The sequence below is a fragment of the Chelonia mydas genome, chromosome 9 (assembly GCF_015237465.2).
Source record: "Chelonia mydas isolate rCheMyd1 chromosome 9, rCheMyd1.pri.v2, whole genome shotgun sequence".
Classification (NCBI taxonomy): domain Eukaryota; kingdom Metazoa; phylum Chordata; order Testudines; family Cheloniidae; genus Chelonia; species Chelonia mydas.
In genome coordinates, this window is record NC_057855.1 from 37,383,636 (window position 1) to 37,409,289 (window position 25,654).

General features: G+C 42.1%; 1 long non-coding RNA gene across 1 annotated transcript; it reads left to right on the forward strand.

Annotated features, from left to right (window-relative positions):
- Positions 1–1,990: 1,990 nt before the first annotated feature.
- Positions 1,991–24,917, forward strand: LOC122461659. Its single transcript, XR_006283742.1, has 3 exons — positions 1,991–2,163; positions 4,017–4,146; positions 24,793–24,917. It is a non-coding gene; the product is annotated as an uncharacterized LOC122461659 (long non-coding RNA).
- Positions 24,918–25,654: the final 737 nt, after the last annotated feature.

The following is a 25,654-nucleotide window of genomic DNA, read 5'->3' on the forward strand; positions in this document are numbered from 1 at the left end:
TTAGGATTAATAGTGACATAATGAATAGTATGTCTCCTGATAATTCAGGTGGTTTATAATGGTTCTCTCAAATTATTTGACATTTCAATGTCTCCATTTATTTGGAATACACATTTCCTTCCTTTATCAAAAGTTGTCCTTATTAACTGTCATCAGCAACCATCACCAACACTGAACATTACAAAACATGCAACAGATCCCTCTTGATTGTATTTTCCAGGAAACAATTAGAAAGTTCTTCCCCTTTATTCAACAGGCTGAATCACTTGGTGCAACCTCAGCAGCAAGGCGCGAAAGTGGTTCTACAATCCTAGTAAGGGAAAGATTCAAACCAAGCTGCTGACTCTGTGCAATTACGATTTTCTTATTGCTTTGAGTTTTGAGGTCTCCTACCACTCAGCATCAACACACAGCACACGTCTGCACTACTCGCTGCAGCAGCTGTGCAAAACATGTTACAAAAAGCAAATCCATAGTCAGTGATTCAAAGAGCAGTGTTTGGACAACAATGTTCATAATATATCATCTGTGGGGTGTGATTGGTATGCACGGTGATGAACAGAGTCCCTATTTTAAGGAAGTGATCTACTATATTAGACATAGGTCCCTTTTGAAAATCCCAGTGTAAGAGTTTGCCAACCTCCCATTCCCTATGGGAGTTGGGCTCCTAATTCCCTTACATTTTCCAAATCCCACCTTGGATCATCCCTATGGGCCATCATTTTCAAAATGGATTTCTGATTTTGGGCCCTCAAATGTTGTGAGCCTAACACAACACCCTAAAGGTCCCCAATTTTCAGATGGTGAGTACTCAGCACTTTCTGAAAAATTGGGGCCTTTTAAAAGTGTCTCAGGCTAGGTGCCCCAGAAATAGAGACCTCCAAAATCATGGGTCACTCTTCAAAATCTTGGCCATGATGCACAGGTTGAAGTTCCTGCTTGAATACACTGGTGGAGATAATGATAGCAACATTGGTCTGCCTTAAGGAGGAGTTCAAAATAAGGGAGGTCATGGTTGTCCAAGGAGATGGAGGATGCTCTAAGCAGAGTCAGGAGCATGAAAGGGAGTATGCAATGAGAAGAGATGGGGGCATGGTAAGGGACCATTAAGCAGGATGACTGGGAGGAGTGAAGACAATGGGAGAAGGAGCAGGAGTGGAGTCGTGCTGAAGGTCAGGACTAGAGCTGAGACTTGCAGGAACACCCATGTTGTACAGTCTGGTACTGCCTGCCCACTGTTGGAGTGAAACCAGTGTCCTGTTCACTTTTAGGTAGGAGCCTGTCTGTCTTGCCCTTGACAACAGCTATATCTACCCATTATACATGGGTTTTCATGATAACTATGCCTTGCAAGAGGTGCTATGACAGTATGTGCTCCTGAAATATGATGAAGCCAAAGAGCTTTGAAATGATGGCACTTACTGTTCACAAGGCAGTCATACTACAAACTTTTAGACTAAAAAGACTAATACAGGATAATTCACTAGGGTTACTTGCTGCATACAATATACTTGAAAAGAGAAAAACTATGAGAAATTTCTGACTTCAATTGGAGCAAGGCCAATGGCTAGATTTTTAAGCTCCTCAGGACAGAGACTGTCTTCCTGTTCTGCGTTTGTACAGAACCTAGCACAATGAGTCCTGGTTCATTGCTAGGTCTATAAATAATAATAATACTCCTGTTGACTTCAGTGGGAGCAGGAGTGCACCAGCTTCTGCCACCTTTGCTCCATGAGTAGTCCTGTGATCCCGCTGCGCCTGTCTAAGCCTGAGTTACCTCTGTGCTAAGCCTGCTTAAAACTGATGAGTTATCTCTGAGCCAGAGAGTATAATCTGTCATCAGAGGCAATTGCCTGCTGGTCTTGTGATAATTCCCATGCCATGTGGCCAGGGTTCAGCCAATCCACAGGCAAGGACCCATCCAGGTGATCCCAAAGCAGGTATATAGGCTCTTAAGGGAAGCAGTCTCTCCAGTCACTTAACATCACTACCTGGCTGGGAACACTCCCATTGCCAGTAGTCTCAAGAGACCGCCTTTGCTCCTGCTCTAGCTCATACCTGTTTTCGCACTAGCCATCCCCTACTCTATCCTGCATCTGTTCCTGCCTCAGCTGGCCACCTAGCAACTCTGATACTAATGACTTCAGTGAGGATACTTGTCGGGTAAGGTACTATTCAGTTTGAGTAGGGGTGACAGATGCTGTCTCCTAGATTATAAAAGAAGTTTCCAAGCCTCATTGTGGTGATTCTCTATCCCCTCTGCTCAGTAGCTGGCAGGCACAGCTGGAGCATGAGAATCTCTTATTCCTCGACTCCATCCTTTTCACTCCTCAGCATAACTTAAGCGTTGCTTAAAGGTGCAGTGAACAGGTGGGGCAGAGTTGACCTGGGCCTAGGAGTGGACCAGTAACACCCTGTCAGTGGACTACCACAGGATAGTGGTACAGTGAGTCCCACAACCTGCCCATCATATAGTATCATCATACACAGAGGAGCTTCCCGGCCTACTAAACAAGTCAGTCTGGAGAGTTGAGGCTTACACAGACTAACTATTCCAAATGTGGGATTAAATGTGGCACCTGCTTATCATTGCACAGTGACACTACCCAATGGTTTAGGACAGGAATGGAAGAATAAGTATATAAATACAGCTTATATTTCATGTTCTGAACTTTTTTATGAGTGCATTCTTCTATTCTACCCTGTCTGTAGACACTGCAGTTTTGCACTTCTTGGAATTTTGTATTTATTCATATATGAAATAATCTACAGGACCACTCAATGCTTGTCCATACTGATTCAAATAAGGACAGTTTTATTAAAATGTAACTCTAGCTAGGAAGAGCTGGCACTATTAACACTAAAAATGTAATTAAGTGAATAGCATATGTTTTAATTATTCTATCTGCAGCATTTCCAATTCATGATACATTTTATAACTCAGTTAGGTTCATTTCTTTGTCATTTGATCAATGAAATATGAAAGAATGTCTGCAATCTTCAGTTATATCTACCACATAATTTGTATTTGTGTCTCATATTTGTGTCTCATGCTCCAGTATTCTGCATCTTAGTGACTGTCCATTGGTTCCATTCCTTCGTCTCCCATGAAGCTAGCTCCACTTCACAAACGTTTTCTGTACTGGTGTGTGTGTGTGGGGGGGGGAATGCTGCTGTTCCAAGGTTTAGGTGGAAATGACATTAGTATCCCCAGCTGAGTTAATACTACAAAATACTGAATTTCTACAAATATATCCTCACATTTTTAAACTTATGTACATCAGGATTTGAAAAAATTGAATTTTAGTCTCATGTATGATTATTCACACTGGATGTGCCAGAGAGCACCTATCTGATCAGTCATCTGTAACCTGAGCAGCCTGACTACTTGCAGAAAGCTGTTTACAATCAATCCACTGAGTTAATACAGTTTGCAAAAATATTACTTGAATCCTTTTGTTAAATGAATATTCTACAAGCAGAAAAAGGAGGCTAAATATGCCATATAAATTTGATTGTGAATTGTTCGCTTAGTCCTTGTAATACATGACTTTCCTAGACTTAGTTCTGCTGACTAACTGCTATGTTTTATGTTATTACTGGCTTCTTCCTTTCCATGCAATTTACATTGTACTGGGTTGAGATAGTCAGGAAAAAGTCCTAACTTCACAATTAATGTCCAAACTTTTTGTTGGGTCCACTCCATCAAAGTCAATGGAAGTAGGCCTGCAGAGAATTTGGCCATAGAGCTTTTAAAATCTTTGGGCCACAGGAATTTAGCACTGGTTGTGATGGAGATATGCACAGCTAAAGATAAAGCTTGTAGAGGGATTGTACTGCTGAGAGCACAATCCCTCTCACACATTCCCCACCCTGCTGGGAAGACTAATGTGGCACAATTTTTGGCGGGGGCGGTGCCACATGCTCCTATCTCTGTGTCTGACCAGTTCGTTTGGGCTGGTGCAGAGGTATAGGTCTGAGCTATGGCCTTTCCTCCTCCTTCCTTCTCCATCCAGGGATCTGCAGGGGACAACATGGTGCCATGTACGTGGAGACTCTGCCTCCAGACCAAGTCTGGCCCCCTCTGGTTTTGCCCCTGATCCCTGGCAGCAAAGCTTCAGGGACTCCCCTGGATCTCCCCTGAAGGTAGGTTCTTATCCCTTGAGGGTGGTTGGCTGGAAAGTTACCACCCCCAGTTTGCCCCCTTCTCCATCAGCCTGCCCACTACCTGACCGGTCCCCTCACATGGATCCCTAGATGCACAGAGAGCTCTTTACAAGGCCTGAGGTACAGGGGAACTCTGCCTGGAAGATGGCTGAGTCCTTCCACATAAGGAGAGGGATGGCCATCTGTGGGGGGTGTCTCCTTTGCATCTAGTCCCAAAGGACACAATCAGCCACATGCTCATGTTCTCTTTTTGTAGCTTTATTTTTATTTATGCTTTGTGTTCCCTATCCCATGCTTTCTTTGTAATCTGAGAGTGAATTTGTGTATTCTTTCCCCTTCATTTGTACATTGTTTATCCCCTATCTGTGCCCCCTTTCTATGTATATATTTGTGCACTGAGTACCCTGCATTATGTCTCCTTTCTCTGTGCATTGTTGTCCTATGATCCTGTTGTGCTTTTGTACTAACACTATAGCTATATTACTGATTAGTTGTAATGCTGAGTACATTGAAGCATGCTGGGGGCAAGTAAGAGAACACAAATAATAGGGATGTTAGGCTTTCTTATAATAGAAAGGTAACATTTATTGTGTGTGAGGCCTAGTGTGTCAGGCTTGGGTTTTAGTTAGCCAAAGTAGATGTAAGGATTTAATTTGAGGTCATGAATTGTGCCTTCTCTTCTGTGTAACAAACAGGTTGACCACAGAAGAACAGGTACACCACAAGCTTTCACAAGTAATTTTGAAATAAGGGGAACTTGCGGGGGGCTTTTGCAACATGGTAACTCTAGAGATAACGGCACTAATGCCTATCAGTTATTAAAAAATGAATTGATACAAATAGCTTCCTTCTGTGATCCGAAGGGCACATGTGGCTAATGAGCAAGAATAAAGTTTATTATGGCCCTGGAAATAGGGACATGTAGCCAAATAGTTACATAAAATAAAGATATAAAAGATTTGTCTCTGTTCCCTAAATCTGGGAATGTCAGGCTCCTGCAATGGTGTCGACTGATTAATGGCCTGTTCTCTGATGTGCTCCACTGGTTGATTCCTGCTGTCTTTGTTTCCCATAACTCTTAGCAGTAGGTGAGTGTGCCTATAGTCCTGAGAGCGTGTGCTTGCTCTCTCTCTCTCTCTCTCTCTCTCTCCTTGTAGCTTTGTTTGGATATGTTAATGAATGGGCTTATTTGGACGTTAAGTAAAGCTTGTACTCATTTCTATCATCTCATCAGATCAATTACACAATCAACAAGAACCTTCTGTGTAACGACCTGAATGGGAAGAACCTGTGTTAAATCCTAACATACATATAGTTGTGAAAATCAATCAGGCTAGAGCATGCGGTGTGCATTTATTACAGCCAGTGTATGTAAAAAAGTTCTTTTTTAAAGTTACCTTAAAAAATGACTGACTATAAATTGCGGGGTGGGCTGAGTAAAGATGATTGCTAAGAGTTAGTGCTGCTGGTACTTACTCTTACACTGCAGCTGGGAGTGTGCTTCCTAAGCTCTGTTCCAGCTAGCATGCTAAAATCCAGCATAGCCAGGGGTAGCACAGGAGGCAGGCCCACACTACTGCTTGCGCTACCCCTCTAGCTGAGTACAAACCAGTCGAGATGCCCTGGCTACGTACTCGAGCCGCCACCAGTGCTATCCCTTGCTGTGCCACTGTTTTTAGCATGCTAGCTCTACTCAGGAAGGTGCGTCTGTCTACCCATGCTGGGAAGCACCATCCCAGCTACAGAGTAGAGATTCCCACCACAGAGACTCTCTTGTGCTTGGTCTAGACCTGCAGCATTTGATCTCTGTGAAACTTCCCCAAAAGTTTTAGAACCTCAGTGAAGTTTAAGTAACTGGTTATAAAAATGAGGGCCAGAGCCTGAGCTCCAGTTGGTTTTAAAAGTGAATCAGCTGAATCTATTTTAATACCCCTTTGCAGTTTGGGAACACACCCCCCCCCCACAAGACTATAGAATCATTCCTACAGTGAAGCTTGGATGTGGCAGGAAAGGGATAATACTTGTATTCTAAGACTTTACTTTCTACCAAGAGAACTGCAGTTCTACTCCCCACTGGGGCTCTGGTGTGAGGAGGAGGAGTAAATATTTGTCAGGGTGGCACAATCAGGATTGTGGCCCCATTGTGCTGCACATGGTACAAACACATAAAAGAGACAAGCCCTGCCCTGGCAGGCTTACCATTGAGCAACTAGCTTCAGAAGCTTCTCTGAGCTTAATGACAGGTTTCAGAGTAACAGCCGTGTTAGTCTGTATTCCCAAAAAGAAAAGGAGTACTTGTGGCACCTTAGAGACTAACCAATTTATTTGAGCATAAGCTCACTTCATCCGATGCTGTAGCTCACGAAAGCTTATGCTCAAATAAATTGGTTAGTCTCTAAGGTGCCACAAGTACTCCTTTTCTTTCTGAGCTTAATATTAAATGCCATTAAGTTCACCATGGAGAGATTCAGTCTTGAATTGGATGCCTGCACTCTGCAGATGATGATATTGGGGGACAAAATGGAAAAGCTTGAAGGAAATTCCTCAAGTGTGAACTCTCAGTCTGACACTTTATCAGCTGAAGCAGACAATGTTAAAGTTACCTTTTATATTCCGTCTCCTTTCTCCCTAGGAGACCTGTGGGAGGATAGCGGTGGAATATATATTGCAACAGCCCCTGGCTGGCATTTGTATTTATGGATATTGTACAGATAGACATATTTAAATGAACATATTCTGTGACGGATAATTGTACATAAATGAATGAAAAAAAATCCCTCTTAGCGGTAAATGATGATAATACTACTTTACATTACAAGAGACAATGAGGAAGCAGTAAAGGGCAGCAGCCTACTAATTGGTACTACAGAAGGGAATACTGAAACTGAAGCAATTAAAGGAAAGTGAAACTAACTGGAAATGAAGTTTGAATCGTTCTTAAGGTTCGTTCTCAAAAAGGACCATTGTCTTATGTGCAGCTAGGACAGTTTGCATCACCTGAGGAAACTTTGAGAAACACGTTATAGGTTTCAGTATCTTGTTTCATGTTTTCAGAAAATGTTTGTGTGGGTGAAGTCAGTACAGTATAGAAAATTGGATATACTTAAAGCAAAGTGTTTATGTATTGGAGCACAGGTCACACAGCCTTTTATCCTAATACTGTACATGGCAAGTTGTATTATAGGAAACTACGTATGGGCCTGATCCTGCAAATACTTTCAAACACAAATAACTTTGGTCACAGGAGCAGTTTCATTGAAGACAAAAGGATCATCGCTATAACTGCAGAAGATATAGGGGCTGATTGAGCAAACATTCATGTGAATGACTCTTCTTGCATGAGTAATCCTATTATCTTCATGTGTATAGAAGTTTGTGGGATCAGGACCTACATCTTCTGGGCAAATCCTGACTACAATGAACTAAATGGCAAAGTTCCCATTGACTTCAATAGGGTCAGGACTTCACCCCCCAGGATTGTGATAAAAACGAGGAGTCCAGTGACACCTTTAAGACTAACAGATTTATTTGCGCATAAGCTTTTGTGGGTAAAAAACCCACTTCTTCAGATGCATGGAGTGAAAATTACAGATACAGGCATAAGTATATATTGGCACATGAAAAGAAGGGAGTTACCTTACAAGTGGAGAACCAGTGCTGAAGGCCAACTCAGTCAGGGTGGATGTGGTCCACTCCCATAATTGATGGGGAGGTGCCAATACCAAAAATTGCTTTTGTAGTAAGCCAGCCACTCCCAGTCCCTATTCAAGCCCAAACTGATGGTGTTAAGTTTGCAACTGAATTGTAGCTCTGCAATTTCTCTTTGAAATCTGTTTCTGAAGCTTTTTTTTGTTGAAGAATGGCTACTTTAAAATCTGTTATTCAATGTCCAGGGAGATTGAAGTGTTCTCCTACTGGTTTTTGTATGTTACCATTGATGTCTGATTTATGTCCATTTATGCTTTTACGCAGGGACTGTCCGGTTTGGCCAATGTACATGGCACAGCAGCGTTGCTGGCACATAATGACATATATCACATTAGTAGATGTGCAGGTGAATGAGCCCCTGATGGTGTGGCGGGTCCTCCAATGGTGTTGCTAGAGTAGATATGGGGACAGAGTAGACAATGAGATTTGTAACAGGGATTGGTTCCTGGGTTAGTGTTTCTGTGGTGTGGTGTGTAGTTGCTGGTGAGTATTTGCTGCAGGTTGGGGGGGCTGTCTGTAAGCGAGGATTGGCCTGCCTCCCAAGGTCTGTGAGAGTGGGGGATAGTTTTCCAGGATAGGTTGTAGATCTTTGATGATGCGCTGGACATTTTTTAGCTGGGGGCTGTATGTGACGGCCAGTGGTGTTCTGTTATTTTCCTTGTTAGGCCTGTCCTCTAGTAGGTAATTTCTGGGTACCTATCTCACTCTGTCAATTTGTTTCCTCACTTCCTCAGGTGCGTATTGTAGTTTTAAGAATGCTTGATAAAGCTCTTGTAGGCGTTTGTCCCTGTCTGAGGGTCTGGAGCAAATGCGTTTGTATCTTAGGACTTGGCTATAGACAATGGATCATGTGATGTGTCCTGGATGGAAGCTGGAGGCATGTAGGTAAGTATAGCAGTCAGTAGGTTTCTGGTATAGGTAGTGGTAGTGCTTATGTAACCATCACTTATTTGCACTGTAGTGTCCAGGAAGTGGATCTCTTGTGTGGACAGGTCCAGGCTGAGGTTGATGGTGGGTTGAAAATTGTTGAAATCCAGGTGAAATTCTTCAAGGGCCTCCATCCCATGGGTCCATATGATGAAGATGTGATCAATGTAGCGTAAGTAGAGGAGGGGAGCTAGGGGATGAGAGCTGAAGAAGCATTGTTCTAAGTCAGCCATAAAAATGTAGGCATACTGTGGGGCCATGCGGGTACTCATAGCAGTGCTGCTGACTTGAAGGTATAAGTTGTCCCCAAATCTGAAATGGTTGTGGGTGAGGACAAAGTCACAAAGCTCAGCCACCAGGTGTGCCATGGCCTGATCAGGGATACTATTCCTGACAGCTTGTAGTACATCTTCATGTGGAATATTGGTGTTAAGAACTTCTACGTCCATGATGGCCAGGCTGGTGTTTTCAGGAAGATCACCAAATGCATTGTAGTTTCCTCAGGAAGTCGGTGGTGTCTCAAAGATAGCTAAGAGTGCTGGTAGCACAGGGTCTGAGGAGAGAGTCCAAATAGCCAGATAATCCTGCTTTAAGAGTGCCAATGCCGGAGACGATGGGGCATCCAGGATTTCCAGGTTTATAGATCTTGGGTAGCAGATAGAATACCCCTGGTCGGGGCTCTAGGGGCGTGTCTGCGTAGATTTGTTCCCATGCTGTAGCAGGGAGTTTCCTGAGCAGATGGTTTAGTTTCTTTTGGTACCCCTAAGTGGGATCGGAGGATAGTGGCCTGTAGAATGTGGTGTTGGAGAGTTGCCTGGCAGTCTCCTGTTCATAATCCAACTTGTTCATGATGACTACAGCACCTCCTTTGTCAGCCCCATTGATTATAGGATGGCTTTGCACTCTGTACAGCTGAGGTTATGGGGCAAGTGATGCTGTTTGTTCACAATTTCAGCCTGTGCACATCTGTGGAAGCACTCTATGTAGAAGTCCAGTCTGTCAGTTCGACCATCAGGCGGAGTCCACGCAGACTTAACACCATCAATTTGGGCTTGAGTAGGGACTGGGAGTGGCTGGCTCACTACAAAAGCAATTTTCCCTCTCTTGGTATTGACACCTCCTCATCAATTATTGGGAGTGGACCCTGACTGAATTGGACATCCACCCTGACTGAATTGGCCTTGTCAACACTGACTTTCCACTTGTAAAATAATTCCCTTCTCTTCATGTGCCAGTATATTTATGCCTGTATTTGTAATTTTCACTCCATGCATCTGAAGAAGTGGGTTTTTTACCCACAAAAGCTTATGCCCAAATAAATCTGTTAGTCTTTAAAGTGCCACCGGACTCCTTGTTGTTTTGTGGATACAGACTAAAACGGCTACCCCCTGATATATATAATTGTGATGGGAAGAGAAAAAATCCTTGTATTTATACTGAATGTGTATAGGAGCAGACTAAGGATGCTCAGGATGTATCCTCAGAGGAGGATGGAACAAAATCCTTATTTTTCAGAATTTCAGTATCTTTTACTGAAATGAATCTGTCTGCCTTGGACTTTCCCAGGAAGGTTGCATGTTTCAGAAAAAATAATATTTCTTTTTGGGGAAATGCTTGCGTCTGAATTGATATTGTTGTTTTGGAGGATCACAGGTTCATTGTTAAGAATTTAAATTTTTAATGTAATACTCTTCTAGGACTTCGCTGAGGATTTGAAATGGAATCCTGTACATTACTAATGTCCCTTTCATTGTTTGTTTGCTTTAGCATTTCCAAGGTTCTGTTTTGTAGTCAATGCTTTCTTTGGCAGTTGTGGGAGAGAGCGGAGGGGTATTAACACACAGAATAGAAAGGAAAGAGTCTCCAATGGATGTCCATGTGTTGTAGCTAAATATGTATCCAGGTTTAGGATGGCAAAATACAAACCTAGCTTCAAATCAGTGCAATAAAATGATTGAGATATTAGCGCAGCAATCCCTAACTGACCTCATCTGCAATAATTGAAAAAAAATCTTAATCAGCTTCAGTGACTAAAAAAATTAAAGATTAAAGGTAGGAGTTTTCAACAGTGCTCTGCTTGGCCTAATTCTGCTCCCATTTAAGTCAATTTACCATTGGCTTCAGTGGAAGCAAAATGTGGCCAAGGATAAGTGCTTTTGAAAATCCTATCCTAAAAAGCAGAGGCTCTTGGGTTCTATTCTTGATTGCCCCACCGACTCTGTGTGTGACCTTGGGAAGGTCACTGGGCGATGTGACATAGCCCTGCGTTGAGGGTGATGCAGACCTGCTTCTAGAGATCTCCAGAGTGGAAGGGGAGGCTATTCGCTTTTATGCACCTTTCAAGGGAGTCAGATACCCTCTCCACCCCCACCCCTCTGCACGCAGCCATTCAGCTCTGTTGGTTGATGCATGGAGGGGTGGGGCAATTGGGTCACCTGCTTTTCATACTCCTGTGTGTTCTTCGTTTGCTATGTACTGCTCTGAGCTTAGGGACTGCAATGCTGCCTGGCTCTTAGAGGGACTGAGCAAACAGGTGGAGGCTCTTTGCTCCCCCCGGCACTCTACTGCATACTTCCTTTAGAGCCAGGCAAAAACTCCCCAGCTTCTGCCAGCCTTACTCACATTGATTTTAATGGGACTACTTGCAGAGTCAAGTACTACTCAACATGAGTAATGAGCATTAGGCCCTTCTGGGTTTCTTCAGTTTGCCTGAGTGTAAAATAGCTCCCCACCTCATAGGGACATCGTGAAGCTTAATGAATTAATTAGTTAATGCATGCAAAGCTATCCGTGATGGGAAACATATAAGAGCCTAAATGGATATATTCTTGGCTGAAAGGGGTTATGCAAGTGCAAAGGTGATTAATTAGTGATTATTGTTAATAATTAATATTTCTGAGAACACACCAAAATAGAACTAGTTCTACAACCCCACTCTTCCATCAGACAACATCAAGAAATATAAACTCTGAGAAGCTCTCCTGAAACCCTTTTCTAATTACTCTTCTCCACGCATTTTCTTTGTCTTGGGCTCTATTTGCAGTGGAAGAAAAGCACTGAAGAGTGGACACTTTGGGCCTCAGTCCTTGACAGTCAAATAAAACACAAATACAAAAGTACAGTATGGGAGCTTTTGATCCCTTCCCTCTATTCAGTCTCTCAGATACTTTTGAAATAAAAAAGCACTAAAGGATTTTTTTTGGTTCTACTCTCTTTTGATTTGATCTATTCTCTTGGGTGCTTATGGAAAACAAATCTAAGTGCTGTTGCCAACCCACTTGTGCGTTGTTGACCTTACAGGTGTAGTACTGTGGCAACCACCACTAGTCTGTTTACTCAGCTCTTTGAGAATCTAAGCAAGGATACAGGGTATGCACAGCTATGCTACCACCAGGGAAATAACTAGACAGAGGCAGGAGTTCATAGAATGTTTGCATAGAGAGTTAAAGTGCAATAGTGCACGCTAAAATTAATAAAGGGCTTTTCTACTGGAGACAGGAGTATGTAACTTACAATCATAGAACTTAGCACTTATGTAACACTTCACTTCCAAAGCTCTGTGTAAACTTTGCCTAATTAATCCTTTAAACAGCTGTGGGAGTGAGTAAGTAAGTACTAGAGGTAGCTGGGAATTTTCCAGTGACATATTTTTGTCAGAAAATGCGGATTCATTGAAACCCTTTGCCAGAAAGGGCCAGTTTTGTTGAATTTCCTGACTGGGAGAAAAAAAATGGACAAAAATGGTTTAGAATAGTCTAAATGTCCTCTTATGACATTTTCAAAACAAAAGTTTAATTAGAAATTCAATAAGGACAAATGCAAAGTACTCCATTTAGAAAGGAACAATCAGTTGCACGCATACAAAATAGGAAATGACTGCCTAGGAAGGAGTACTGCGGAAAAGGATCTGTGGGTCATAGTGGATCACAAGCTAAATACGAGTCAATAGTGTAACACTGTTGCAAAAAAAGCAAACATAATTCTGGGATGTATTAGCAGGAGTGTTGTAAACAAGACATGAGAAGTAATTTTTCTGCTCTGCTCCGTGCTGATTAGGCCTCAACTGGAGTATTGTGTCCAGTTCTGGGTTTCACATTTCAGGAAACATGTGGACAAATTGGAGAAAGTCCAGAGAAGAGCAACAAAAATGATAGGTCTAGAAAACATGACCTATGAGGGAAGATTGAAAAAATTGCATTTCTTTAGTCTGGAAAAGAGAAGACCGAGAGGGGACCTAACAGTTTTCAAGTACATAAAAGGTTGTTACAAGGAGGAGGGAGAAGAATTGTTCATCTTAACCTCTGAGGATAGGACAAGAAGCAATGGGCTTAAATTGCAGCAAGGGAGGGTTAGGTTGGACATTAGGAAAAACTTCCTAACTGTCAGGGCAGTTAAGCACTGGAATAAATTGCCCAGGGAGGTTGTGGAATCTCTGTCATTGGGGATTTTTAAGAGCAGGTTGGACAAACACCTGTCAGGGATGGTCTAGATAATACTTAGTCCTGCCATGAGTGCAGAGGACTGGACTAGATGACCTCTTGAGGTCCCTTCCAGTCCTATGATTCTATGATTAATAACACTAAATGCATATTTATTTATTTTATCTGGTTTTCCATTGTCTTACTACTTTCATAAGACTTTGAGGACAAATCCTTTCCCAGTGCACAGTAGTATCTAATGTTTTGAAGGATTTTGCAGACAGGAGGAGGAAGAAATCTACCCCTGTGGGACCATGGTAAGGCAGTGGTTGGGGCCACAAAGTACTTTGAGTACTTATGTCTCCACTGTTCAGATGGGAATGAATGATGAACCCACTGACACTGTCCCCTTCCCTCCCTCAGCCTACTCCCATCCCCAGGTCATGTCTGTTTTATATGGATTCCAGGCATTTTAGCCCATGAACCTGAAGAGCTCTGGTTCTGTTGTTGGCAGCGCCCACTGCATCCAGAAAGGAAGAAGAAGCAGGAATAGGATTTACCCCGCTGAATGTTTCGTAAATAGTAATGTAAAGTAAGATTAAAGTGGCTTGTTGCTGATTATCTCTGGAGAGTTGTTTCTCATTTAGGTAGATCACAGTTGGCCATTTTTTTCGTTCATGGCTTGAGATTCCCTATGAGAAGAAAAAGGGAGTAACATGGAAAGAAAAATTTGGAGTTTAACTGGTGCAGAGTTACAGAAGATTCTGGAAGCCAATTGCTGTGGAGAATAGAATCCTATGTGTTTAAAATCTGTACATAATATTGATATGATAAATTGTGACTGTGGGAACAAGACAGGGTTCACAACAAGCATAAATATTTATCACAAAGATAAAATTCAGTGTTTTTTTTCTCATCACTATTTTGTGAACTGGTTAGGAAAGAGCAATTTGACCTTCCATTTGTAATTTGGTTCTTAAGTCATTCACATTAACAGAGTTAGAATATTCTTTCCCTAGTCCTATACTCTTTTTTTCCAGAAATTATCTTTATTGTTATTTATTTATATTATGGGGGTGCCTCAAGGTTCCAATGGAAACCCAGAGCCCAGTTTTGAACCCAATCTCAAGCTGGAAAAGTCTTATTTTCTTCTTCTGGTTGCCATTCAGATGTGGCTGAATAATTGCAGATTTCAACCCAAGAATGTGGAAATACACAGATTTTGCAAGGTTTCAGCATTTGGAACTGAAATATCACAAGAACAGCTCATGAGATTTCAGCATCCTCCTATCTGAACTCAGCCTTACTCTAATTATGCCCTCAAACCAAAATGCTGAACTATGTAGCCAAAAGCTTTTCTATATCCAGTTCTAAACACCACCTTCTTAGTTCCATCTCTAGTATCTATTAATGTGGTCTGCAGATATATGGTTGTTTATAAAATTCTCTACCATCTGTACAGTTTGAAGAATCTAATTTATATTGGTCAGATTTGCATCACTAAAGAAGTTTTTAGATTCAGGACCTGTTTCCCTTGTGCCTTATGTAGTCCATTACACCAGTGCAACATGGGTGTAGAATGCTACCAGATCAGGACTTGTCTTCACTAAAGTTTTAATGCTTTAACTATGCTGTTGTAGGTAATGTGGCAACCCCTTCTACTGCAGATGCAATTATACCAGTGATACTAGTATAAACGTGCTTTTGCAGGTCTAGAGTAATTCAGTTCAGCAAAATATGCTATGCAGAATAAAAAGGGTCTTCTACCAGTATAAATGCCTGTACTCTTCAGCTTTTACCAGTGTAACTATGTTGGTAAAACATCATATCCCTTACCAACGTAGTTATGCTGGTCAAACGTTTTATGTGTAAACCAGGCCTCAGAGTGGCAGCATTTTACACCCAGCTATATATGACTCCTCGAAGTGCAAGCCAATGGAGAATAAGACCCTATTTTGGTTGTTAATGTGATTAGATCTAACTTTCCAACTATTCTAAAACTTTTTTTTTTTTTTTACCATAAAAAGACAATAAGCAATTAGGGACATCAGACAGAATAAGAGCTATTAATTTGCTAACCTTTGCTGTATAATTGTGTGTTATTACCTGTTTGAGAAAATGAGGTTTTTGTTCTTCAACTCTAGTGAACTCCAGGTGGGGCAGAAGTGCAGTTTATATAAATAAAAATAGAAAAGGAGTACTTGTGGCACCTTAGAGACTAACCAATTTATTTGAGCATAAGCTTAAGTGAGCTACAGCTCACTTCATCGGATGCATCCGATGAAGTGAGCTGTAGCTCATGAAAGCTTATGCTCAAATAAATTGGTTAGTCTCTAAGGTGCCACAAGTACTCCTTTTCCTTTTGCGAATACAGACTAACACGGCTGTTACTCTAAATAAAAATAGAGTTAACCTTTGTATAGTGGTGTTTGCCCACACTATTCAGCCTTGGGGGCATTCTGCTGAATGGCAGGATCCTGCCAAGCTGAGCATCACTACATTATTGTCAAATCTCCAGCCATTCATTTAATTCTGCCCCATTTGTCATTGTAGTACAAGGATGTCTCAACAAACAGCATCTGGAAAGTGACTGAGAAGTTCCTTGTTAATCATTTATTGGTTGTAGGCTGAAGAGCATTTAGTAAATGGGTTTATGTCAACTGCCTGGCAAGATTTTTGGTTTACTCAGAAGATCTAAAGGATGCTCTGGTCATTATGGTCTTTCACAGTCTCTACTCCGGAAAAATATTAACTTAATAGAGAGAGGCAGAACTATTACTGAGAAATTTTAACAATTGGCAAATGTTTGTGGCAGCCTCTTCACAACCAGTCTACAGAATACAATGTTTGCATATTTTATCTTTGGTATTGGTAGTCTAGTGCTTACAGAGTTTGCCCAGTCTCCACAGAGCAATAAGTTCAGATCAGTCATTTTCAATCCCTTTATTGTATACTAAGCACCACCTCTAAAATATTACCCGTGCCTAACAAGCGGTATGGAAAGCACCAATATCTCTGGATCATATTCCATAAAAGATTTGTTCATACTGTGTTAGAAATGTTCCTTTGTGGCTTCCCATAATAATACTATTATAAGTACTAATACTGTAATGTTATTATTATATTAGTATCTGTTTCCTCTTAATATCTCCTAGAATTGTATAAACAGATATGCATTGTATCATAAGAACATAAGAATAGTCATAGTGTGTCAGACCAATGGTCCATCTAGCCTAGTATCCTGTCTTCTGACAGTGGCCAACCCCAGAAGCTTCAGAGGGAATGAACAGAACAGAGCAATTATTCAGTGATCCATCCTGTGTCGTCCAGCCCCAGCATTTGGCAGTTACAGGCGTAGGGACACCCAGAGCATGGGATTGCATCCCTGATCGTCTTGGCTAACAGCCATTGATGGACCTATTGCCCATGAATTTATCTAATTCTTATTTGAACCCCGTTATAGTTTTGGCCTTCACAACATTCCTGGCAATAAGTTCCACCAGTTGACTGTGTGCTGTGTGAAGAAGTACTCACTTTTGTTTGTTTTAAACCTGCTGCCTATTAATTTCACTGGATGACCCCTGGTTCCTGTGTTATGTGATGGGGTATATAATACTTCTTTATTCACTTTCTCCACACCATGCATGATTTTATAGACCTTTATCATATCTCCCCTTAGTCATCTCTTTTCTAAACTGAACAGGCCTAGTCTGTCTAATCTCTCCTCATATGGAAGTCATTCCATAACACTAATAATTTTTGTTGCCTTCCTCTGTACCTTTTCCAATTCTAATATACCTTTTTACAGATGGGTCACCAGAACTGCATTCACACAGTATTCCAGGTGTGGGAGTACCATGGATTTATATAGTGGTATGATATTTTCTGTGCAATTATGTTCCTAATGACAGGTTTCAGAGTAGCAGCCATGTTAGTCTGTATTCACAAAAAGAAAAGGAGTACTTGTGGCACCTTAGAGACTAACCAATTTATTTGAGCATAAGCTTTCGTGAGCTACAGCTCACTTCATCAGATGCATTCAGTGGAAAATACTGAATGCATCCGATGAAGTGAGCTGTAGCTCACGAAAGCTTATGCTCAAATAAATTGGTTAGTCTCTAAGGTGCCACTAGTACTCCTTTTCTTTTTATGTTCCTAATGTTTCCTAACATTCTGTTAACTTTTTTGACGGCTGCTGCATATTGAGCAGATGTTGTCGGGGAACTATCTACAATGACCCCAAGATCTCTTTCCTGAGTGGTAACAGCTAATTTAGACCCCATTGTTTTGTATATATAATTAGGATTGTTTTCCAATGTGCATTATTACCTTACATTTATCAACTCTGAATTACATCTGCTATTTTGTTGCTCAGTCACTCAGTTTTGTGAGATCCCTTTGTAACTCTTCACAGTCTGCTTTGGATTTAGTTATCCTGAGTTATTTTATATCATCTGCAAACTTAGCTACCTCACTGTTTACCCCTTTTTCTAGAGCTGCAATTTGCAGGGAAAGTCCTGCTCAGCCCTGGGCTGGAGCTTGCCCATGCATATGGAATCTTCAGGGAATTTAGCTGCTAAAATTTAAGAAGTCTCTGAGCAAATGGAAACTGATTCTTCTCCCTAGCCCACCCAAAGGGTTATAACTTGGCCAAATGTGGGTTGACTTTCACAGGGACAAAAAATGGCACATCCCTGACGCAAAGGCCACACCTTGCCAAATTTCAAGTCCCCATTCCAATGCATGAGGGCCTTAGAGCTTTTTGAATAAAAGGTCACCAGAATTTTTTGACATGGGGAAAAACAGCCTATTTTCCCCTAACCCGTTCTTGGAAATGGCTCAACTGTTTGTGCTGAAATGTCCGCCCCCCCCCCCCCCCCCAAAAAAAAAAAAAAATTAGCCGGAAGCAGACACCCAACATGGAAAGTTTCAACCCAAATGGTTAGGCTGGCAAAGTTATAAGCACCTGAACACAGGGTCTTGTAACAGGAAACATCAGGCAACCCGAATAATATAGGTGGTGCTGCGTGATTCATTTTTGTCATTAGAATTTGTTCTTCTTTTTCTCTGTTTGGGCCTAATCCACATCCCATTGGCTTCAAGAGTCTGTCAAGAGACTTCCACAGGTGCTTCATTCTTTTCACTCTGTCTTCTCTCTGTTTGATTTGCCACCCTTTTCTTCTGATTTTTTCTCTCTCTTTCCTGCTCTTTCTGTTTGGCAGTCTCCCCAGTGCAGAATGCAAACCCAGTAATGTTAGAGCCAGACTTTCCAACCCACCATGGTAGTGAGTGTTTGCAATTAGGCCAAATGAGTTTTCCTATCTAGTTACCATCTAACAGCATTTTATTTCCTTTGTATGGAATGAGTTGGTCATTACAATTCAGTTCCTAAAGGACAAATATGTCCACCTCTAAAAAAAAAAGAGGGGAAGAAGGAGGATCCTGGGAACTACAGGCCAGTCAGCCTCACCTCAGTCCCTGGAAAAATCATGGAGCGGGTCCTCAAGGAATCAATTCTGAAGCACTTAGAGGAGAGGACAGTGATCAGGAACAGTCAGCATGGATTCACCAAGGGCAAGTCATGCCTGACTAATCTAATTGCCTTCTATGATGAGATAACTGGCTCTGTGGATGAAGGGAAAGCAGTGGATGTGTTGTTCCTTGACTTTAGCAAAGCTTTTGACACAGTCTCCCACAGTATTCTTGCCAGCAAGTTAAAGAAGTATGGGCTGGATGAATGGACTATAAGGTGGATAGAAAGCTGGCTAGATTGTCAGGCTCAAAGGGTAGTGATCAATGGCTCCATGTCTAGTTGGCAGCTGGTAACAAGTGGAGCACCCCAAGGGTCGGTCCTGGGGCCGGTTTTGTTCAATATCTTCATCAATGATCTGGAGGATGGTGTGGATTGCACCCTCAGCAAGTTTGCAGATGACACTAAACTGGGAGGAGAGGTAGATACGCTGGAGGGTAGGGATAGGATACAGAGGGCCCTAGACAAATTGGAGGATTGGGCCAAAAGAAATCTGATGAGGTTCAACAAGGACAAGTGCAGAGTGCTGCTCTTAGGACGGAAGAATCCCATGCACCGCTACAGACTAGGGACCGAATGGCTCGGCAGCAGTTCTGCAGAAAAGGATCTAGGGGTTACAGTGGACGAGAAGCTGGATATGAGTCAACAGTGTGCCCTTGTTGCCAAGAAGGCCAATGACATTTTGGGATGTATAAGTAGGGGCATTGCCAGCAGATCAAGGGACGTGATCGTGTCCCTCTATTCGACATTGGTGAGGCCTCATCTGGAGTACTGTGTCCAGTTTGGGGCCCCACACTACAAGAAGGATGTGGAAAAATTGGAAAGAGTGCAGCAGAGGGCCACAAAAATGATTAGGGGACTGGAACACATGAGTTATGAGGAGAGGCTGAGGGAACTGGGGATGTTTAGTCTACGGAAGAGAAGAATGAGGGGGGATTTGATAGCTGCTTTCAACTACCTGAAAGGGGGTTCCAAAGAGGATGGCTCTAGACTGTTCTCAGTGGTAGCTGATGACAGAACAAGGAGCAATGGTCTCAAGGTGCAGTGGGGGAGGTTTAGGTTGGATATTAGGAAAAACTTTTTCACTAGGAGGGTGGTGAAATACTGGAATGCGTTACCTAGGGAGGTGGTGGAATCTCCTTCCTTAGAAGTTTTTAAGGTCAGGCTTGACAAAGCCCTGGCTGGGAAGATTTAATTGGGGATCGGTCCTGCTTTGAGCAGGGGGTTGGACTAGATGACCTCCTGAGGTCCCTTCCAACCCTGATATTCTATGATTCTATGAAGGGGGGACAAAAATATGCCACTGCTAAAGCTGAAACTTGTGGACACTGAAGGCGGAACAGCCTTGGTAGCATTGGAATTCGCTCCTGGTGGAAATTGCCTTTGCATGAATTTGGCTGAGTTCAGATTACATTATAAGATGCACCTCCTCCTCCAAGCTTCCCACTAAATGTGAGTGCAGGAATCCTGGATGCTTAGCTCAGGATTCTGTCCTCTAAAGCTATGGGGTTGCATTGTATTTTCTCTTTTTATTTGAGAATGTTAATAGAGATAAATTGAAAATGACATGCTCAGGAATCATGATGGGTGCCTCGTAAAAGTGTGAAGAAGTAATAGTATAATAAACTGGTATTCTTGGTGATAATTGTTAATGGAGATAGTGTGGTCACTGCCTAGCATTCAATAGACCTGAGTGCTGACCTGCTGACCTGCTGTCTGAGTGCACTGTGCCTCTGTCCCCCCTCTTACCTTTTGTCTGTCTTGTTAGTTTAGGTTTCAGAGTAGCAGCCGTGTTAGTCTCTATTTGCAAAAAGAAAAGGAGTACTTGTGGCACCTTAGAGACTAACCAATTTATTTGAGCATAAGCTTTCGTGAGCTACAGCTCACATCAGATGAAGTGAGCTGTAGCTCATGAAAGCTTATGCTCAAATAAATTCGTTAGTCTCTAAGGTGCCACAAGTACTCCTTTTCTTCTTGTTAGTTTAGATTTTAAGCTAATTGTGTCAGGGGCTGCCTCTTACTATGCATTTATGCAACACATAGAACAATGGGGCCCAAACTCAGCTGGGTCCTCCTCACTCCTGCAATACAAATACTAAGCATTAATAAAAATCTTTTCATAGAGTCCTGGGCCCTGATTGCCCTTCATTTATTCCAGTTTTGCATCACTGACTTCAATGGAGATACTCCTGATTTACACTAGTACCAGTGAGATCAGAATTAGGTCACAGAGTTGAATGAGTCTGCAGACTGAACTATTCTCTCCTTTCTAAAACTGGTGCCTCCAGGGTCAAGGTTGAGGCACATTGTCTTGGTGGGAATATTGCATTGCCACTGTCTGTGATGTGCCGTATTTGTGGTTAAGCAGAAGATTTCAGTCTCCAGGGCTGAGAGTCCAACAGATTGCATAAACACTCCATTTGCTAATAAAATAAAAAGATAAGGGAAAAGCTTAGCTAGTTAATTTTTTTTCTTCACCCTTTGAATGTTTGCCATTTTTTAAAAAAATCAGTCAGTGATTATCAGAGCCTATTTAAAGTGTAATAAGTTAGAGTTAACATCCTTTAGATCACTCTGCAATCTCCCACCTCTTGAGAAATGATATTTAAGTGCATAATATGCTCCCTGCTCTTCTTCCTCTGGGATTTGAATAGACATTTGGGGAAAATGCACCACCACCTAATGTTTCAGCAATGACTTCAGATTAGAGGAGAAGAGAGAAGGGGGGTGGGGAGAACAGGACCTTGTGATTGCTGATTCAGCATTGCAGTAGTCCAGAACCAGCTAATATACAATTAGGGCTCCATTCTACCCAGATTTAAGCTATGCATATTACAGATTCTCACACAATTAGAATGAAAAAGTAGAGCTGTGGGACTCTTTTGCCTGCATTATGCAGTCATTTTTTTCTCCCTTCTATAATTAAGTGCACAACTTAAAGACGTTGCCAAGTGCTTAGAGCAACTTTTACTTGTAGAGCCAGCACTGCCTAAGAAGATCACACAGACTCTGATGTCAAATTTAGGACACCACAGGAGGTGGCATGGTGGAGTGGCATGTTTGGATGGGCACACAAGTCTGCATGCTAAACCTTCTCCAAGGCAGAGCTGTGAGAAACTTGGAGGCAACGGATTGGTTCCTGTGGATTTTTTTTTAATAGGAATGAACTGTTGCCAAAACTCTGGAGTCCAACAGTTCTGGAGTCCAACAGTCCTGAACTTCAGGGAAGTTTGGATTCAGAACCAGTCTTTGCAGTTCAGTTTTATCTCTGATTTTGAAGAGTAGTTACAGCTACTCTTACTTGTATGGTTTGATTTGATATGCTCTGGGCAGATCGACCTCTGGTGTAAATCTCCATTGAAGTCAGGCCTTTTACTGATTATCATCTTGCCACTGTGTTGGGTGATGGTGGTGTCTCCGTTGCTCGCAGGAAGTCACTGATATATTACTGCCTCCAAAGAGAAGGGGCAGGCTAGCATGCTTTTCCTGTATCCAGGGAAGTTCATGCCTTCCTTGGAATCTGCTAACTCATTCCTGCTAAAAACTGATGTGTCCCTGGGACTTATACTTCTGAAGAACAGCTTGTTTGCCGTGACCCAACTGGCATATATTTTCCAAAGCTTTCCTTGAGAAGGATACACCAATTCACCTACAATATCTTCGTCCTTTGTATTTGTTACTCACATAATAAAAATACCTAGTATATTTCTCAGGAACAAAGTGTAATCATGTTTAGCCAAGTGCAGCTTGATCTGATTGAGTTTGTCATGTGGGTTTGCTTCCTTAATTGGCTGTGATTGCAAAGGCAGTTCTTATTTAACTGGGGGTGGAGGTGAGGAGAGGATCCAAATGACTAGATTGCTCGGTTCCTTGCCTCCTCCAGGCTGCAAGCACACTTCCTGCTACTCCCAGGATTTATCATAGGCTAAGGCCAAAAGATTTTTGTGAGAGCCCCTTGTTGAAATGTTGGCAGCTCATCTCTGCATTTTTTAAATCTGGGTTTGATATATTGAAGTGAATGAAAATGCAAAGGGCCAACCTATGGCTTTTAAGCCACCATTGTCCTAAGAGTAGCAGACAGATTCAGATGTACTTTGAGAGTGAGCACTTAACTCCATCCATTGGGATAGAGCAGAGTGCTGCATGGCACAGCACCAGCCATTTGCAGAGGGGAAAGTGGGCCTGGCTGGTGCAGGTGAGGCTGCTGGCTTTGTGTACCATTCAGTGCAAGAAGGAAATGCAGTAGAGGAATGCTGGGCAATGTCAGGAAGGGAGAAGGATGTGAGCCAGGGGAGGGGGAGAAATGTGGAAAGTGTGTGTGTGTTATGTAAGGACGTGGGATATAGATGCAGAGGCCAAAGTCACCCTCTATTGTGGACTTCAGCACCAGCTCTGGTTGTGTTAGTAATGTTTAAGTAAAATCAATGTAATTGTTAAATACAATCTGTCTGTGCCTTAAGGTGAAGGGCAACACAAAGGGTGAAAACCGAGAAAGTTGAGTTGTCTGAAGAAAGTGTGTGAGAGGAGAAGCTGCTGCACGGATCAATGGTTGGGGTTTTTTATATACTTATACTTGTGTGTGGTGACTGTCTGGACAGAGTGTGACCTATGTGCCTTCAGACGGCCAAAGGTGAAACAAAATTAAAACTCCTACTTCCTTTACTCCCTGCCTGGCTGTTCCCTAAACTCTCTCTCTCTCTCTCTCTCTCTCTCTCTCTCTCTCTCTCATGCTCTGTGTGTGTGTGTGTATGTGTGTAAGGCTTTGAAACTTTCACATGTCTCTTGGAGCCACTTGTAAAGTGAAAAATCCTCACATTGACTGTGATGAAACAGAGACTAAGTATTTGTGACTGACTAAACTGTATACCACCCAGACTGGGGTTTTGCAGACACAAATGTCTGCTTTTCGCACAGTTGCATCTCTTTGATGCAATTGGTCAGACTTTGGCTGCCAGCAACCCAGCCACCTTCCCTCCTGCTTTGTCTGTCTTAGGCTATGTCTACACAGCACACCTTACAACCGCAGCCGCGCCGTTGTTAAGTGCACTGTGTGGCCGCTCTTTTTTGTCGTGAGAGAGCTCTCCCGACGACAAAATAACACTACCCACAATGAGGGGCATTAACTTCATCGACAGGAGATCAACTCCCACCAGTAAAGTGCTGTCCACACCAGTGCTTTTCGTCGTTAAAACTTTTGTCATTCAGAGGTGTGTTTTAATGACGAAAGTGCCAGTGTAGACATGGTAGATGATGTAGATAAGTCTGAAGTGACCTGTGCAGATGACGCTGAGAGAGAGAGGAAACTTGGAGATGCTATATAGATGGTCATGGACAAAAGATTATTTCCAAGCCATTGATAGAGTGGTCTGTTGGCTGGGCAGCACTCTTCCTCAAAGCTATCTGAAACTAATCAGATTACATTAGTCTCCCAAAGTGGATCAATAATATAAGTCCTTTTCCCTGCTGAGAGAGATATGTTCTCACTTCATTATGCAGGTGGTCGCTCCATGCTTTCTCATAAAAATAAGGGGCCAAATCCTCTAAGTTGTCATATCTCCTTTGCAATCAATATCTCTTTTTAAGCTAGAGGTCTGTCCCAAAATCTTATGTGCTCCCCGATTTATGTGTTGCATCAGTAACCTCCTCACAGACAATGAAATTCCCTCAAAATAACCTAAACAGTCCATTTCAGCACATCAGAGGCCCCACTGTGGTGAAGCATTCAGTGAGCTCAGACAGGGATTGTGGGACACCTACACACAATCCTATTCTGACCCTATCCCAGAACCCAAACATTAAATGTGAACACAGGACCCCATTTTGGTGTGCAAGAAATTCTTCTGTAAAAAGGAGTTTATTTCCCTGCATGTTCTCACAGCCTTGTCCATCATTTCCTAACGTTTTCATATTGTTATCAAGAGTTTCTATATGTAACCTGTCTATATTCCTATAACTTGCTGTACTTACTACATGTTTGGTTGTGCTTTTCATTGATGGTAATGGAATTTTAAAACTTGTTCTTTTTAATGTCCTACAATACAGTGTAATCTGACAGGAAAGAAGTAAGGCTAAATCCTGCTTTGAGTTACACTGGTGTAACTCCATTGAATGGAGTCAATGCAGGTTTACACTGACATATCTGAAAACAGAATTTGGCTCACAAAAGCACAGACTGCACATCTAAAAGGTAAACTGAGTTACTCTTTACTTCTTTATAGCAACGTAAAGCTAGACAGTAGGAAGACAGTGACAGTTTGCTGCCTGATTTCTCTGTTACCTCTAGGCATGTGCACCAGGTGTGTCAGTGGCTGGGAGCTGAAAAGAAATACCCAGCAATGCTTTCTTTATAAGAGACAGCCACGTGTCAGAGCAAATGCAAGGAGATCATCAGCCTCAAAGTGCAATATTCTTTTTAACAAATGTAGGCAGGTGTAGTGGAAGTGTGAAACTGGAAAAGTCACAAATGTCTTATTCTTCCCAGACAGGTTTCTTGGACTTACTTAAAGGCTGAAAGTCCCAAGTGGGAGCGTTAGCACCATTATTACTTTTTCTCTAATGAGATTTTCAGATGTGTGGCAAAGCCACATTCCATATCACAGATTGGTACCTGCTGTTACTGCCCCAATGAGCATGGCTTGATGTGGAGAAGAGGCGGTGACTCTAGCTGTTCTGTATTCAGCTTCTTTTAACGTACTTAAAACTTAGTATTGACATAGTACATTCCCAGAATTCAAGGGGCTAACTTGAGCCTGGGCAAAACGTCTAACTTGACAGACTGCTGCCTACTAAAAGTCGCTACCATTCCTTATATACAGTGGGTTTTAATCTGCTTGTGTTGTGAAAACGCGGATTTTGCACAGTAAAATATCAACCAAGAGAGAGTGCTCTATAGTTTGTTTCCTTG